We start from the raw sequence: 18,293 nt of genomic DNA, 5'->3' as shown, positions 1-18,293 counted from the left end.
TGACCTGAGCCAAAGGCAGATGCTCCATCGCTGAGCCACCCAGGTGCCCTCAGAGGGCCAGTATTGAAGGATATATATTTTATATATATATATCCTTCTATATATATATACTCTTCAATATATATATTTCTATATATTGAATATCCTATATATTGAAGGATGTATATATATATATACAAATATATACTATACTATATATATATAGTATTTCTTTTAATGAGAAGTCTGAAGCCCAGATTTTTGTGTGAGCTTTCTCTAGTATTAGATAATGGCAAGTAAATTAAAACACACACACACACACACACACACACACGCACACAGGCCCATTCTTCTTTAGGCCAAACAAAACAAGTTTTGTTGAGGCCACAATCATGTTGCAGTTATACTCGTCCCTTTTAGATAGTGGTTTTCAAATTTTAGCTCTACTAGAGGCACTGGTATACTTATTAGACTTTTAGGGGTATCTGGATGGCTCATTTGGTTAAGTGTTGTCTACCTTCCGCTCAGGTCGTTATCTCACAATCCTGGGATCCTAGGATCGGAGCCCCAAAGGCAGGCTCCCTGCTGAGCAGGGAACCTACTTTTCCTCTCCCTCTGCCTCTCCTCCCTGCTCATTCTCTCTCTCAAATAAAGAAATAAAATCTTTAAAAAAAAAAATTAGATTTCTAGGCCTAGCCCTCCAGAGAGCCCAACTTGGCATAGTTTTAGAATTCTAGAGTATAATATTAAATTCTAGTGTTTCATTAGCTCAAGCCATGTTATATTCCAAAACAAAATTGATCATAGGAGGATTCCTTAGGAAATTAAGACCAAAATTCAGGGTATAGAATAATAGTTTTCAGCATTATCAAACCTGATATTTCTATAAATCATTTTTGGTGTTCTCTGTTACCCTAATTGGAATTCATAGAAAATAAATCTTCTGAAATGTTTTATGCAAAAGAAATAAAGCTAATTTATAATGAAAAAGAATGTATTATAATTTATAAATGCTCAGATACAATTACAGTAACTACCAAGACCCCATTGAGAACATGGGTCAAAACTGTCCTTTGATAAGGCTGCCTGCCAGTTGGAAGGAATGAGGATGAGTGACCACATGCTAAAGTTGGATGAGCTACCTCAGGTATGACTGCCATTTTCTTAGTGTGCAGTTATATCCAGGAAAGAGGAAGGACATAGAAAACAGATTTTCTTTAGGTACATTATAGGTACCTGAAGTCAGAAAACAAACTGGTCTTAGAGAAATGGTACAACATTGTACAATATTTTGTAGTGTATTCAGCAAAAGAGTAGCAAACTCTAAAGAGTTTTTAAAAGAGTATTGAGCATACCCTTGAAAAGGGTCACATTATTTATCCAGGGAAGAGTAAAAAATAAGAACCCATGAATTTTTTTTAGACTTCTTTACTAACTGGCAGTCTGTAAGATGTAACTGTCGATTTTGGGGTTTGATTGCTTTGGGTTCTTGGTGAGAAGTGTAAATCACCTTGTGAGTACAAGATACAATGTCAAAGAATTAATAGTATTTAAGATTGATCCATATTGTTTACCAGTTTTATATAAAACAGTTCTATATACAATATTCACCTTGTTAATGGAAATCATACTGTTGTTTTCAATTTGTGGCTATTAGGAATAAAACCGTTATAAATATTTGTAGACAAGTGTTTATGGGGATCCCTGGGTGGCGCAGCGGTTTGGCGCCTGCCTTTGGCCCAGGGCACGATCCTGGAGACCCGGGATCGAATCCCACATCAGGCTCCCGGTGCATGGAGCCTGCTTCTCCCTCTGCCTGTGTCTCTGCCTCTCTCTCTCTCTCTGTGACTATCATAAATAAATTAAAAAAAAAAAAAAAAAAGGGCCAAGTGTTTATGTAGTATGTTATTTCCTTGGGTAAATACTAAAAATGGGAATTTCTTCTTTGTGTCATAAATGTATATTTATACGGGTTGTACTGTTTTGCATTCCCTCCAGCGATGTATGAGAGTTCCAGTTGGTTCATAATCTTTGCCAGTTTGGGTGTCGTTAGTCTTTCATTTTAGTCATTCTGGGATGTGCAAAGGGGAGTCTCATGGTTTTAATTTTCATTTCCCCGATGAATAACGATGAGAGTCTTTTCTTGTGCTTATTAGCTATTGTAGCTTTTTGGTATAATTTCAGTTTGTCTTTTGCAGATTTTTAAAGTTAAGTAATTGGTTACATTATTGATAAGTAAATATTCTTTATATACGTTCTATATCCTGGTCCTTTGTTAGATACAGTTTTATACATATTTAACTCCTATAGCTTGCCCGTTCATTTTTTCTTTCTTTCTTTCTTTGCCCGTTCATTTTCTTAATGGTGTCTTTTGAAGAGCTGAAGTTTTATTTTTTATTTATTTTATTTTATTTTATTTATGATAGTCACACAGAGAGAGAGAGAGAGAGAGAGAGAGGGCAGAGACACGGGCAGAGGGAGAAGCAGGCTCCATGCACCGGGAGCCCGACGTGGGATTCGATCCCGGGTCTCCAGCATCGCCTCCTGGGCCAAAGGCAGGCGCCAAACCGCTGTGCCACCCAGGGATCCCAGAGCTGAAGTTTTAAATTTTGATTGCCTGATTTTATCCATTTTTTCTTTTGTACTTAGTAGTTTTTGCGATTTTTTTTTTTTAAGATTTGTTTAATTTATTCATTCATGAGAGAGAGAGAGAGAGAGAGAGAGAGGGGAAGGCAGAGACACAGGCAGAGGAAGAAGCAGGCTCCATGCAGGTAGCCAGACGTGGGACTTGATCCTGAACCCCCAGGATCACGCCCCGGGCCAAAGGCAGGCGCTGAACCGCTGAGCTACCCAGGGATCCTCCTGTGTGTGTGTGTGTGTGTGTGTGTGTGTTTGTGTTTGTGTGTTTAAATATTTTATTTATTTATTCATGAGAGACACAGAGAGAGGCAGAGACACAGGCAGAGGGAGAAGTGGGCTCCATGCAGGGAGCCCGATGTGGGACTCGACCCCGGGACTCCAGGATCACACCCTGGGCGGAAGGCAGGCGCTACACCGCTGAGCCACCCAGGTGTCCCAGATCTCTAGATTTTTGTCTGATTTTTCTTAGAGATCTCACCAAGTTAAACTATCAACCTACTTGCATGAGCCCTACATTTCTTCCTAAAACCTTGACCCCTTTTTCAAATTTACTCTTGCATTTTCAAGTACATAGTAGACCAGTAGCCTCCAAAATGGGATATATGTGTCCCACATTACGAGGTAACATAATTTATTGAGTTGAGGGGAAAACATTAGAATTTAAGTTAAAGTACTTTGATAAGTAGATTGTCATTAATAAGCATGTCAAATGGCTGCAGTTCACATATTGTATACAAAGCATTCTAAGAGTGGGGGAATTGAGGCTGCTGTAAGTCTAAAAGTTACTTTATCTGATTTAGGAATATGTGTTCACTTGTCACCTGTAGTACCAAGGATTACATGCCTTAGGAAGTGGAATGCATATTAATCCCCATTTGCCCTCTTAAATTAAGTAGTTCCTTGTGCTGCACAACCTGTCAAACTGTACACAGCTGCAAGGGAAGTAATAGGATTTCTATACTGCAGACCCTATTGTGACACTCCCCTCTCCAATCCACCCCTAGCTTGCTCGTGCTTACACATACATACGTATTGTAATACAATTTACATGTTCTTGGATGAGTTGGCTTATGGGTTGTAGACTCTGATTTTAACTAAAATGACTGAAAAATTGAAGATCATGGTAGGCCATTATCAGGACCCGGACATAAAGCCCTGGGATCTCAGTTCCTAGGGAATTCCCATATGGAAGCCACTCATGAAAGCGCCTCAGTTTCAGCAGCCTGGAGAGTCCCTTAGTTATAGGTTGTAGGGTATGTGTAATAATTATAAAAAGTGATCCTTAACTCCAATTAATAGCATAGAGAGTTGTATTTAAGTCTGTCATCAAGGTTGGATGCTAATAGCTCAGCTCCTCCCAAGTTTAGGAAAATATGGAAAGCTCCTCAGGGCTCTTCATATCTGATGACTTCTTTAGTGTTATGTAGAGGGATAGATACTTGTCATTTCCTGGCACCTGAATATGCAGTCAGTGGTAGATTAGCCAGCAAGATCTCTATTCTATGGAAAGCTGTAATTGTTGCTGTTCCATTGTTTATTTTATCAGGTATATGGAGTTGATGGACTCTCGATTTTCCAACCAGCCCTAAATTGTTTGAATCTTTGAAGTCTCATATTTTTTTTTAGCTATGATAAAGATAATACTAATTTGTAAGCTAACAGCATTAGAGTGGGACTCAATCCGGGGACTCCAGGATCACGCCCTGGGCCGAAGGTGGCGCTAAGCCGCTGAGCCACCCCGGCTGCCGTACAATAAATTTAAAAGTGGGACTCCTGGGTGGCTCAGCGGTTTAGCGCCACCTTTGGCCCAAGGAGCTGTACTGGAGACTCGGGATCCAGTCCCATGTCAGGCCTTCCTGCATGGAGCCTGCTTCTCCATCTGCCTTTGTCTCTGCCTCTCTCTCTCTCTCTCTCTCTCTCTCTCTCTCTCTCTCTCTCTCTCTCTGTTGGTCTCTCACGAATAAATAAAATCTTAAAAAAAAACCAATAAATTTAAAAGAAAAATGTCATATATACTAATTGGGATTTATAACTACTGGAAGATCTTTATTTTATCTTCCTTATGAATGAATAGTCTTTCTGGGATCTCTTGACCGTCTGTATTCAACATTAAGGATAACCAGGAGAAGAGCCTATAGCACATGACTTTAGTATCTGCCTTTTGTACTGGTGCATGTTGATTTATGTTTCTTCTGTTCCTCATCTCCTAGACTTGACTTGTGTGTCACATGCCTTAACTTGCTTTTACTAACCTCAGCTCATTTCCCCACCCATCTTTTGGTATTAAGGCTTCCATTCCGTTTCTCTGACCCTTCCTTTTTGGTGTCCTGTTGTCCTCCCTCTGTTTCTTTCTCTTCTACTCTAGAGATTAGAGTGAGGAGATCACCTAGGACAAGGCCTTAGGTATTCGGATATGTTATGGGTGTGTAGGATGGAAACCTAGAAAGGACACTGAGAAGAGGTAGGAGAAATTCAGGAAAATGTAGTGTCAGGGAAGCCAAGCAAAGAAAGTATTAACAAAGTGGTGGTTCACAGTGTCGCATTCATGCAAGTTCAAATAAGAGAGGCCAAAAACATTTTAGTGTTAGAAACATGACAGTCGTGCAAAGCATATTTTGATGGAGAAGTAGTAGGGGAAACTCTGTTGGGGTTATACAATGGGTAGAAGTAAAGAGATGTGGATAGTTAAGACAACTCTAGAGAAATTTAAAGGAATTATGCAGTAGTTGGAGAGAGAAATGGAGTTATTGTTTATTGCCTTTTTGTAAACGGGAAAGGCTTAAGCATGTTTGCTATATGAAAGAAGAGTTCAATCAAACGAGCTATCAAATATACCAAAGAAGGGATTTGTGAGGTGTTCTGAGAAAGCAGGATTGATTGATCCAAGGCATAGATGGAAAGATTGGTGACTTTGAATAGAAGGAGAGACATTTTGTTACGAACAGGAGAGAAGGTAAGAGTAGGTATACATACACACACAGAGGGTTTGTCTACATGTGTGCAAACTGGATTGCATTTCCCAGTAAAATGTAGTATGACTGCAGATCTTGTTGAGGCCCACTTGCTACTGGAGATCGTACATTTATAGTGATACCTGTCTGCCTTACAGTGCCACTCAGCACTCTCTGAAAAAAAAAGTATTTTAGGGAGTGCGCTATTCAAAATGTGGTCCAGAAACTTCTAATAGGGTCTGAAATGAGATCGTTTGCCACAGGAAAGTATGAGGGAGCAGGGACAGCGTGGTTCCTGAGATTCTTAGAAATATTCAGGAAGCGAACAGAGCCCCACACTGAAAAGAAACTGCTGCAAATAAAAGTTGATGAGAGTAGGAACTTAAGGGTAAAGAGGAGAAAAGACACAGATACATGTGGGAGGGGGCACTGGAGGAGGCAGATCTCAGAAAGTATTAGGGAAGTGGTCACACTTAAGTACCTTAGGTTTGAATACTTTGTGGTAACAATATAAGAGGAAACCTTTGAACTCTGAATCTAGGAAAGCTATCTCAGTCTGTTTACAAATCTTACATAGGAAACTTAAAAGTATAGGGAAAGCCATCCAACTTTAATAAGGTTTATAGAAGGTGTTGTAATTTTATGTCATTGGAAGATAGTGTAAGAAAAAGGACAGTAGTCCTCTGAATAACAGATCTAAAGAAGTGAAGATAGCAGTATACTTTGTCTTCAAGCACAGATATAATTTCTACAAAATAAGCTGGAAAAATAAAACAGTATGTTATGAAAAAACAAAATAAACTGAATTAGAAAAGTTTGTAAATGAGCTCCTATGTTATAGGAGATCATGAAAAACTGACAAGACTTGAGGAATGAATGAGAAATATTTCAGAAATGAAGATAAACCAGAAAGTTCTTGAATGAGCAGACACTCTAGAAAGTACCACAAAAGAAAGAAATGATGGAAAAAGACAAGTGAAAACAAATCAAGTAAAGAGCTGAAAGAAATTCATAAAGTGACAAGAAGATCTTATATGCATGTGCACATAAGTATATGGACATTAATAAAAGTGCCTGGACTGACAAAAGAAACAGGAAAAAAACAAAAACAAGAAAATGCTGTTAAAAGATGAACATCTATATTACAAGGGTTCATCATGTGCTTAGGAAAATTGAAACAACAGCCACCACTGAAATGTGTTCTAGGGCTTTTAAAGAAAAAAAAATACTTTGGGCACCTACACAAAAAGACTACATCACTTAGGTGGAAAGAATGCCAGATTATCATTAGACTCTCCAGCATTAGTACTTAAATCTGAAGACTGGAGTAAAGATTTTTAAGATTTTTCATAGAAAAAAAATGTGAATAGAGGCACACATCCAGCCAACTGATGTTTAAGCATAAAGACCACATATAAGAACTTTAAAAGTATTGTTCCTATGAGCCCTTCCTAAGGATACTAGATTTTGTTGCATTTTATTTCTCACTTTGGTATGCTTGGTGATATATATATATATATTTTTTTTACTTATTTGGGAGGAGTGTAGACATGACCCTTAGCCCCAAACATATTCTCTTTTTTAAAAGGTTATTTATTTATTTTTTAGCTTTACTGAGATAAGATGAACATACAGTAAGCTGCACATATTTAAATGTACTGTTTGATGAGTTTTGATATATGCAAGGATAATCCCCTATAACTGCAGTATAATTAAATTAAGGGAATTTGACATTAGTACAGTGCTATTATCTAATTACATGATCTATATTTCAAATTTTGTCAGTTGTCACAATAATGTCCTTCACAGCAGCTTTTTCACCCCCTTTGATGGTGGGGGAAATCCAGGACACAGATTGCCAGCACGTACTATGGAATAGATTTGTGGACAAGTTCCAGAGGGTGAATTTCCAGCAAATCCCACTGGTACAGCACCAAAGTGTGAGTGATGGCTGTTACCTTTTCTAACAAGGTCTGACTATTGAGCTCTGAAGGGAAAATTCTTCCTTGGGTACTCTGTCCTAGCCTTAGCAGTAGTGGCTATTTTGTATCATATTTATCACATCTGCTGCTGTTATATTCTTGAGCACTGTCTCAACTTCTTACTGGCCACTCCTAGTTATCCCAGTTCCTTGAGGTAGTTAATAATTATTTCTGTCAAATGTTGTTTTTTCAGACTTAATGTTTGATTTCTCTCCTTAGTCATCATTTTTGGCAAAAGTAATGCGTCCCCTTCAGTGCTTTACATTAGGAAACCGTGATGTCCTCTTGTCCCATTGCTGTTGTTTGGCTTTCATCACTAGTTTGAACTGCCAGATTTCTCCACTTTTCCCCCTTTGTAATTAATAACTTCCTGTGAGATACTTTGGGTCTCTGTCAGTGTTCTGTTCCCAAAAACTGTAGATAGCATCCACTGCTGATTCTTCCCTTCATCATTTATTATTGTGATGTTGCAAAATGGTGATTTTTCTGTCACTCTCAGCTTATTAGCTGATACTGTACTGTATGAATGAGACTTTCCTTTTCCATTTATTACTGTGGGCTTGTGAAATTTTTTATATTATAAACTGTTCCTTTCATTATTTTGATAACCACATTGTTCCAATTTGGGCAGTAGGAACCCCTTCAAGTTGAAATCTTGTCCTTTGACATACACCTATTGATTGTTGAATACTTCTAACTTTCTGGCAAACCAGATAGTTTCTAGGCTTATCTTCTACTTTTACTGTATCAGCCTTGGTTATTTCTCTAAGGAGTCCCAATTCCCTTTTTAGTGAAGTCCAACTTATCTTGTATGAATTTTTCTTTTGTTTGGTATTAAGAAATCTTTACCTAACATGTTTTCCTCTTGAAGTTTCCAAGCTTTAAGTTTTACATTTAGATCTATGATCCATTTTGAGTTAATTTTCATGTGTGATATGAGGTATGGATCCAAGTTCATTTTACTTGTGGATATTTAATTTTTCCACCACTGCTGTCGAAAAAGCCATCCTTTCTCCTACTGCACTGCCTTTGTCAAGTATCAGTTGTTCACGTATGTCTGGGTTTATTTTTGGGCTTTCTGTTCCATTGATCAGTTCGTTATTACACCAATACCATGCTATTGAGTCTTGATATTAATGCCAAGAGATCTTTTAGCAGGAAAACAATAGGCAGGATGTTCTGCAGGGAATTTTTTTTTCATTCTTAAATTTTAATTCCAGTATAGTTAACATACTGTGTTCTATTAGTTTCAGGTGTACAATATAGTGATTCAGTGTTTCTATACATTATTCAGTGCTCATCATGATAAGAATACTCTTTAATATCTATCAGCTATTTCACCCACCCCCTACTCATCTCTTTCTGGTAGCCATCAGTTTGTTCTCTATAGTGGAGTCTGTTTTTTGGTTTGCCTCTTTTTTTTTTCTTCATTTGTTTTCTTAAATTTCACAAGTGAAATCATACGATAATTTGTCTTCCTCTGACTTCTTTCACTTAGCATTATAACCTCCAGATCCCATCCATGTTATTGCAAATGGCAAGCTTCATTCTTTTTATGGCTGAGTAATTTTCGCGTGTGTGTGTACATGTGTACACACCACCTCTTCTTTATCCATTTGTTGATTGATGGACACTTGGGCTGCTTCTATAATTTGGCTATTGTAAATAATGCCTCAGTAAATGTAGAGTTCCATGTATCCTTTCAAATTAATGTTTTTGAGTTGTTTGGGTAAATATCCAGTAGTAGAATTACTGGATCATAGGGTAATTCTGTTTTAAAATTTTTAAACAACCTCCATACTGTGTTCCACAGTTAGCTGTTCCCACCAACAGAACACAAATGTTCCTTTTTCTTCTACATCCTCATCAACACTTGTGGTTTTGATTTTAGCCATTCTGAGAGGTGTGAGATAATATCTTAATGTGATATTGATGTCTGTTTACCTGATGATGAGTGATATGGAGCATCTTTTCATGTGTCTATTGGCTATCTGGATGTCTTCTTTGGAGAAATGTCTGTTCATCTCTTCTGCCCATTTTTTAATTGGATTTCTTTCTTTCTTTTTTTTTTTTTTTTTAGTATTGAGTTCTTATATTTTGGATACCAACCCTGTATCAGGTATGTTGTTTACAAATACCTTCTCCCATTCCCTACATTGTCTTTCAGTTTTGTTGATTGTTTGCTCTGATGTACACAAGCTTTTTATTATGATGTAATCTCAATAATTTATTTTTGCTTTTGTTTTCTTTGCCTCAGGAGACATACCTTAGAAAAATATTGTTGGGGTTGATGTCAGAGAAATTACTGCCTGTACTCTCTTGTAGGATTTTTTTATGGTTTCCGGTCTCACATTAGGTCTTTAATCCATTTTGAGTTTATTTTTGTGTATGGTCTAAAAATCGGGCCCGTTTTCATTCTTTTGCACATAGCTGTCTAGTTTTCCCAACACCATTTGTTGGAAAGATGGTCTTTTTTCTCACTGGATATTCTTTCCTGCTTTGTTGAAGATTAATTAACCATATAGTTGTGGGTTAATTTCTGGGTTTTCTATTCTGTTTCATTTATCTAGGTGTCTTGTGTGTGTGTGTGTGTGTGTGTGTGTGTGTGTGCCAGTACCATAGTTTTATAGTTTTATGATTGCTACAGCTTCGTAATATAACTTAAGGTCTAGAATTGTGATACCTCTAGTTTTGTTTCTTATTTTCACGATTACTTTTGCTATTTGGGGTCTTTTATGGTTCCATACATAGGATTATGGATTTTAGGATTTTTTTTCTAGCTCTGTGAAAAATACTTTAGTATTTTGATAGGGATTGCATTAAATCTGTAGATTGCTTCCATGTGTAGCCAACTGTTATATCTTAAATTTCTTTTATTTTTTTTTCAAGGATTTTCTTGATTTATTCATGAGAGACACACATAGAGAGGCAGAGACATGGGCACAGGGAGAAGCAGGCTCCATGCAGGTAGCCCAGTGTGGGACTCAATCCTGGGACTGGGATCATGCCCTGAGCCAAAGGGAAATGCTCAACTGCTGAGCCACCCAGGTGTCCCTCTTTTATCAGTTTTTTATAGTTTTCAGAATACAGATGTTTCACCTCTTTGGTTAAGTTTATTCTTAGGTATTATTTTTGGTGCAATTGTAAATGGAATTGTTTTCTTAATTTCACTTTTTCTGCTGTTTCATCATTAGTATATAGAAATGCAACAAATTTCTGTACATTGATTTTGTATCCTGTGACTTTACTGAATTCAGTTCTAGTATGTTTTTGGTGGAATCCTTAGGGTTTTCTGTAAGTATTATCATGTCATCTGCAAGTGGTGAAAGCTGCTTCCTCACCAGTTTGGATGCCTTTTATTTCTTTTTGTTGTCTGATTACTGTGCCTATGACTTCCAGTATGATGTTGAATAAAAGTGGTGAGAGTGGACATCATTGTCTTTTCCTGACCTTATAGGAAAGCTCTGTTTTTCCCTATTGAGTATGATGTTCCCTATGGGTTTTTCATATAAGGCCTTAATTATGTTGAGGTATGTTCCCTCTAGACCTAGTTCGTTGAAGGTTTTTATTGAGAATGGTTGTTATACTTAGTCAAATGCTTTTTCTGAATCTGTTGAAATGATCCTTTCTCTTGGTGATGTGGTGTATCACATTGATTTATTTGTGATTATTGAGGCATGCTTGCATCCCAGGAATAAATCCCACTTGATTGAGGTGAATTTTTTTTTTTTAGGTATTGTTGGATTCAGTTTGCTAGTATTTTATTGAGCATCTAATTAATCTACAGCTAGCTATTGGCCTGTAGTTCTCTTTTTTTGTGTGGTGTCTTTATCTGGTTTTACTATCCAGTGTAATGGTGGCCTCATAGAATGAATTTGAAAAATTTCCTTCCTCTTCTGTTTTTTGGAACAGTTTCAGATGAATAGGTGTTAACTCTAAATGATTGGTAGAATTTACCCGTGAAGCCATCTGTTCCTGGACTTTTGTTTGTTGAGAGTTTTTTTGATTACTGAGTCATTTTCATTGCTGGTTATCAGTCTGTTCATTTTCTGTTCTTCCTATTTCAGTTTTGGTAATTTCTGTTTCTAGGAATTGATCCATTTCTTCCAAATTGTCCAATTTGTTGGCATATAATTCCTCATAATATTCTTTTATAATTGTTTGTATTTCTGTGATGTTGGTTGTTATTTCTCCTCTCCTCATTTGTGATATTTATTCTGGTTCTTTCTCTTTTTTTTTTTTCCATAAATCTAGATAGAGGTTGATCAATTTTATTAAGTGTTTCAAAGAATCAGCTCCTGGTTTCATTGATTGTTTATTTTCTGTTTAGATTACCTGTCCATTGGGAAAAAAAAAAAAAAAAAAAGATTACCTGTCCATTGATGTAAGTGGGATGGTAAAGTCCCCTACTATTATTGTTATCGATGAGTTTATGTTTAATGTTTTATATATTTGGGTACTCCTGTGTTAGGTGCATAAATATGTATGATTTCTATATCTTATTGTTGATTTATCCCCTTTATTATTATATAGTGCTCTTCTTTGTCTCGCTACAGTCTTTGTTATAAAGTCTAGTTTGTCCCATATAAGTATTGCTGCTCCAGCCTTCTTTTGACTTGTATTTGCATGATAATTGTTTCTCTATCTCCTCACTTTCAATCTGGAGGTGTTCTTTAGGCCTAAAATGAGTCTCTTTTAGGCAGCATAAATGGGTCTTGTTTTGTTTTGTTTTGTTTTTTTTTGTTTTTGATTTTTTTAATCCATTCTGTCACCTTGTGTCTTTTCCAAAAGTATTTAATTTAGAAAGAGAAAGAGTGAGTGAATGGATAGTGGAGGAGGAACAGAGGAAGAGGGAGAGAGAAACTCAAGGGAGACTCTGCAGGCTAAGCGTGGAGCCCCACATGGGGTTGGATCTCCCCCACCAGAGCCAAAACCAAGGTTCAGTTACTTAACTGACTATGCCACTAGGGTGCCCCACCCTATATCTTTTGATTGGAGTGTTTATTCCACTTACATTCAAAGTAATTGTTGATAGATATGCACTTAGTGCCATTTTATTACTTGTTTTGTGGTTGTTCCTGGAGATTTTCTCAGATCCTTTCTTCTCTTTCGTGTTCTGCTGATTTTCTTTAGTGATATATTTGGAGTTCTTTCTCTTTATTCTTTGCATGTTTGTCAGTGGTTTTTAAAAAATAGTTGCCATTAGGTTTGTGTATATAACCTTTTCTCCACGCAGCAGTCTGTATTAAGTTGATGGTTGTTCAAGTTTGAACCCATTTTTTTCTCCTCTCTTCCTCACATTTCAGGTATATGTTACTATATTTTATATCCTTTTTGTGTGTGACTTCCTGGACTGATTTTTGGTTTGTTTGTTTGTTTATTTATTAATTACAGAGAAGGAGGCAGAGACATATAGGCAGAGGGAGAAGCAGGCTCCCTGTGAGGAGCCTAAAGGGGCACTCAATCCCAGGACCCTGGGATCATGACCTGAGCCAAAGGCAGATGCTCAACCACTGAGCCACCCAGGGGTCCCTCCTGGACTGATTTTTATAGAAATATTCATTGTTACTGCTTTTGTGTTTGCTGCTTTTATTCTGTCACTTTAGTGTCCCCTTCCCAAAGAATCCCCTTCAATATTTCATGTAGTGCTGGTTTAGTGGTCAGGAACTCCTTTAGTTTTTGTTTGGAGACAAATTCTTTATTTTTCCTATTCTAAATGATACCTTGCTGAATAGAGTATTCTTGGCTGTGGATTTTTTCTCATTCAGCACTTTGAATATATCATGCCCCTCTCTTCTGGCTTGCCAAGTTTCTGTTGAGAAATCTCCAGCTAGCCTTATGGGTCTTCCCTTGTAAGTTAAGGACCTCTTTTGTTTTGCTGCTTTTGAGATTCTTTTGTCACTATATTTTGAAAATTCAATTGCAGTATGTCTTGGAATTGGCCTGCTATTGTTGATTTCGATGGGAGTTCTTTGTGCCTCCTGAATCTAGATGTCTATTTCCTTCTCCAAATTAGGGAAGTTTTCAGCTATTATTTCGTCAGATACATTTTCTGCCCCCTTTTCTCTCTTCCTCTTCTGAGACTCCTGTAATATGAGTGTTACTATGTTTGATGGAGTCACTGAGTTCCCTAAATCTGTTCTCCTGTTCCATAATTCTTCTCTTTTGTTCACCTTGAGTAATTTCCATTACTTTGTCTTGTAGGTCATTCATTTATTCTTCTACTTATTACAGCCTGCTGTTCATTGCATTAAGCATGTTTCTGACCTTGTTTATTACACTCTTTGTCTCTGATTGATTCTTTTTTAACTCTTTTTATCTCTGTGGTAAGGCTCTCACTGATGCCTTCTGTGCTTTTCTTAAGCCCGTGAGTGTCCTTACGATCTTGTTTTAAATTCTCTATCAGGCATGTTGCTTATATTTATTTCATTTAGATCTCAGGCCCTGGCCTTATCTTGTTCGCTTATTTGGGATAAATTCCTTTGTCCTCATACTTTGTCTAGGTCTCTGCCTCTTTTTCTGTGTTAGGAAAGTTAAGTTATGTCTCCTGCTTCTACTGAAAGTAATGGCCTTATGAGAGAGAGATCATGCAGTTCCCAGGGCCTAGTGCTTCAGAAAGTATCTCTGGTGTGTACTGCATGTGGTCTGTTCTTATGTTCTGACTGCTCTGTCCTTCAGGCCTGTTGTCGGCAGAGGCTCTCCTTGCCTTCCATGGGCAGTATTTGGTCCTTGGCCCGAGTATGGTGAGTTTTAACTGGATGTGCTTTGGTCTGCTTGTGAAATGAGACCTGTTACCACCTCTACCAGAACAGAGGCCCTGCAAAACTCTCTGGTCAGGAGGGGTGGCATGGGCTTTGTGCTGTTCTTCTGAGGGGGAGGGGCCAGCCACCCTGGGACTGAGGGAGTTGTGACTGAGAAGGGCAGTTCTACCAGAGTGCAGGAGGTTGGTGCTTGATGTAAGCAAGTTAGGCAGCCAGTGTTGGTACTGTGTGCTGCTTTTCTACATGTGGCTCTGTGTTTATGCTGAGGAGTGGGGGGAGGGAAATGGCACCAGACAGGTCTTTTATTCTAGAGAAGTGTCTCTGGACTCTGCCTCTCAGGGACCCTCTGAGAGGAACAAATAAACCTCCCTCCCCAGTGTGTGCCTCAGGCACTCTTAAGAACACTCCACACTGTGCTTCTGGGTGGTTTGCCTGCCTTCTCTCCAGGAGCAGCACAGTGCCCTAAGGGCTCTATCACAGACAAGCCCACTGACCTTTAAAACTCCAGGCTTTAAGCCCCGCTGGTTGCAAGAACTCAGGAAATTCAGCTCTTCTTGTTTTCTAAGCCAGTGGCTTGGTGGAAATGTTCTTGTGTATTCCCTTGTGTGTGTGCCTCTCTCTCTCCCCCTGTCCTTCTTCTTCTTTTTTAAAAAGATTTTATTTATTTATTCATGAGAGGCACAGAGAGAGAGAAAGAGGTAGAGACACAGGCAAGGGGAGAAGCAGGCTCCCTGCAGGGAGCCCGATGTGGGACTCTATCCCGGGTCTCCAGAATCATGCCCTGGGCCAAAGTCGGTGCTAAACCGCTGAGCTACCCAGGCTGCCCATCTTCTCCCTTTCCCTCTTTAGTCCTCTCACCCTTCTCTGTGACCATGGCTCTCTCCCCTGTGCAGCGGCCATAATCTGTTTCTCCCCTAAGTCACATCTCCACACTTTCTACCTTCTTCAGTGTGGCATCTTCTCTCCCTTTAGTTGTGGAGTTTGTTCTGTCAAGTCTTCAGGTCGTATCCTGGGGTATTTAGGATGATTTCATAGTTATTAGCTGGGTTCATGGGACAAGGTGAAAACCTCGAGTCCTCATACTTCAGTGCCATCTTCCTGCTGCTTTGTGATTTTCCTTTTTTAGACTACTTTTTTATTTATTTATTTTTTTAGATTTTATTTATTCATGAGAGACAGAGAGGCAGACACATGAGCAGAGGGAGAAGCAGGCTCCCTGTGAGGAGCCCGATGTGGGACTTGATCCCAGGACTCTGGGATCACACCCTGAGCCAAAGGCAGATGCTCAACTGCTGAGCCACCCAGGCATCCCTTTTATACTACTCTTTTAAGTTTTCCTCTAGAGTTATGTGAGCTTCATAAAATGAATTAGAGAGTGCTACCTTTTACAGTTCTCTGAAAGAGTTTGTGTAAGATTGGAATCCTTTTTTTTTTCTTGAATATATAATAGCAACCAGAACTTGTGCTTTTCTTTGTGGGAAAATTTTGACTCCGGATTCAGTTTTCCTAAAGTTTTATCTATAAGACTCTTCATGTTTTCTGTTTCACTTGAGAAACTTTGGTAGTTAATTGGCTTTCTTTAATTCATTGGGGTTGACTCTACTATGCTTTACAAACTCTGAATATTTTTCTTATTATGGTAAAAATGTACACAATGTAAATTTTACCATTTTAACCCTTTTTTTTATTTTTAAGGAAAACAGAGTACCTGGTTAAGGGGGACAGAAGCGGAGAGGGAGAGGGGGAGGGAGAGGGAGATCGTATGCAGGCTCCATGCCAAGCTCAGAGCTCAACTTGGGGCTCCTTTTCACAACCCTGAGATCAAGATCTGAACTGAAATCAAAGAGTCGGACATAAAACCACTGAGCCATCCAGGGGCTCCCCATTTTAATCATTTTTAGGCCTACAATTTCATGACTTTAGGTACAATTATAATGTTGTGTAACCATCACTACTATTCCCAAAATATTTTTCATCATCTTAAATAGAAGCTCTACTCATAAGCAGTAGTTCATTTCACCCTTCCTGCCCCCGGTAACTTCTATTTCGCTTTCCATCCTTCTGAATTTGTCTATTGTAGATAACTCATATAAGTACAATTTTTATATGTATATACATATATAAATCATATAAGTAGAATTATCTACATATATATATGTATAATTTGACCTTTTTGTCTGGTTTATTTAGTATTTTCGAGGATTATCATTGTTACAGCATCAGAATTTCATTCTGATTTAATGGTCAAATAATACTCTATTTTACAGACACAGCACTATTTTATTCATTCATCTGTGATGGACAGAGCCACTGTTCCACTCTTATGAATAACACTGCTGTGAACAAGTATATGCTGAGTCCCATTTTCAGTTCTTTTGGGCATATACCTAGAACTGGAATTGTTAGATCATTTGGTGATTCTATGTTTTTAACTCTTTGAGGAACTACCAAACTCTTTTCTGCATTGGCTGCACCACTTTATCTGCTGTATCCCACCAGCAATGTATCAGGGTCAGATTTCTCCATATCCTCCATCCTCTGCAACACTTCCATTCCTTTTTTGGATAATAGCCATTCTTGTGGATGTGAAGTGATATCTTACTGTGGTTTTGATTTACATTTCCCTACTGATTAATGATCAGAATCATTTCATATACTTATTTATCATTTGTGTATCTTATTTGGAGATAGGTCTATTCGAGTCCTTTGGTACTGACATTTTCTGTTGTTGAGTTGTAGGGCTTCTTTATATATTCTAGATATTAAAACCTTACTAAATTTTGATTTGCAAAAATTTTTCTCTCTCTGTATTGTCTTTTCACCCTTTTGATAGTGCTGTTGGTATATAATAATTTTAAATTCTGGTTAAGTCAAAGTGACATCATGCCTAATGACACAGTAGAACTTCATAGGGTTCGGTCTTTTCAGTGAAACAACCAATAGACTGGAGAAAACGACTAGAATCAACTATTTTAGACTCTGGACCTTGGTCAAACTCTTAAAAGAACTAGGAGAGTGTTTGATTGAAGGGAAAGGCTGTTGCTGTTTGGTAGAGGGCTCCAAAATGTAAGGTTGTGTGTTTTAATTGGTCTGAGAGATTCCTGAGGACTGGACATTGATGTTTGCTGAAATTTAAAGTGACAGTACCTCCTTCACGTTTTGGAGTCAGATATTTAAGGAAATCTTTGTCAGGTGATTGGCCATCAGACAGCATGGAACAGAAACTTCAAAAGGAATACATACATACTTTGCAAGATCGTTAATAAAAGTCACAAAGGAACTGTTCCCTCCATCAATAAGCAAAAATCAGCAATCTAGGAGGAGTGGGACAGTTAGAGTTCTAGAGTTACCATAATCGCCAGTTCTCTTTGTGTTTAACTTACTTGGGGTCCCCCCCCCACTCCCAACCCCTACTTCTTAGATATGTAGATTCATGACTTCCATCAAATTTAGGCTATTTTCAACCATTATTTTTTTGTATTATCTCACAAGTCTCTCAGGTTCTGTTCAACTTTCTTTGTCATTATTTTCATTCTATTCTTCATACTGGATAATTTGAACTGACTTGTCCTTCAGGCTTGCTGATTATTTCTTCTGCCTGTTCAGATCTGCCATCTCTGTCAAATTATTGCTTCCTATGAATGAATTCTATTTCCTGATTTCTTTAAATACTTTATATTTTTGGTTGTTGAAACCTGGACATTTTGAGTAGTATATTGTGGTAACTTTGGAAGTCAGGTTCTCTTCAGGAATTGATTTTGTTGCTTGTTGAGGTCTTCAGTTGCCTATTTGTATAGTGGCTTTCCTAAACTGTTTTTCACAAAGCTTTCCTTGTGCCCATTACTGACCTGTTATCTTGGCACTCAGCCTGTGACATCTCAGAAGTTCTGTTGTTAATGTGTGGAATTTTTTTAAGTGTATATGCCTGTTTAGATGTTCTGATAGGTGCCACCAAAGAAGCTGCTGTTTTCTGGGGGTGC

At 38.1% G+C, this 18,293-nt stretch overlaps 1 protein-coding gene across 1 annotated transcript in view; it reads left to right on the top strand.

The window, feature by feature from the left end:
- The window catches only part of LOC112664452 (uncharacterized), an 89,220-nt gene that overhangs the window by 9,786 nt on the left and 61,141 nt on the right, over positions 1-18,293 (top strand).

This window comes from Canis lupus, chromosome 16, assembly GCF_003254725.2.
Source record: "Canis lupus dingo isolate Sandy chromosome 16, ASM325472v2, whole genome shotgun sequence".
Lineage (NCBI taxonomy): Eukaryota > Metazoa > Chordata > Mammalia > Carnivora > Canidae > Canis > Canis lupus.
The sequence above is the reverse complement of the archived record's forward strand: the minus strand, read 5'-3'. Positions and strand labels throughout refer to the sequence as shown.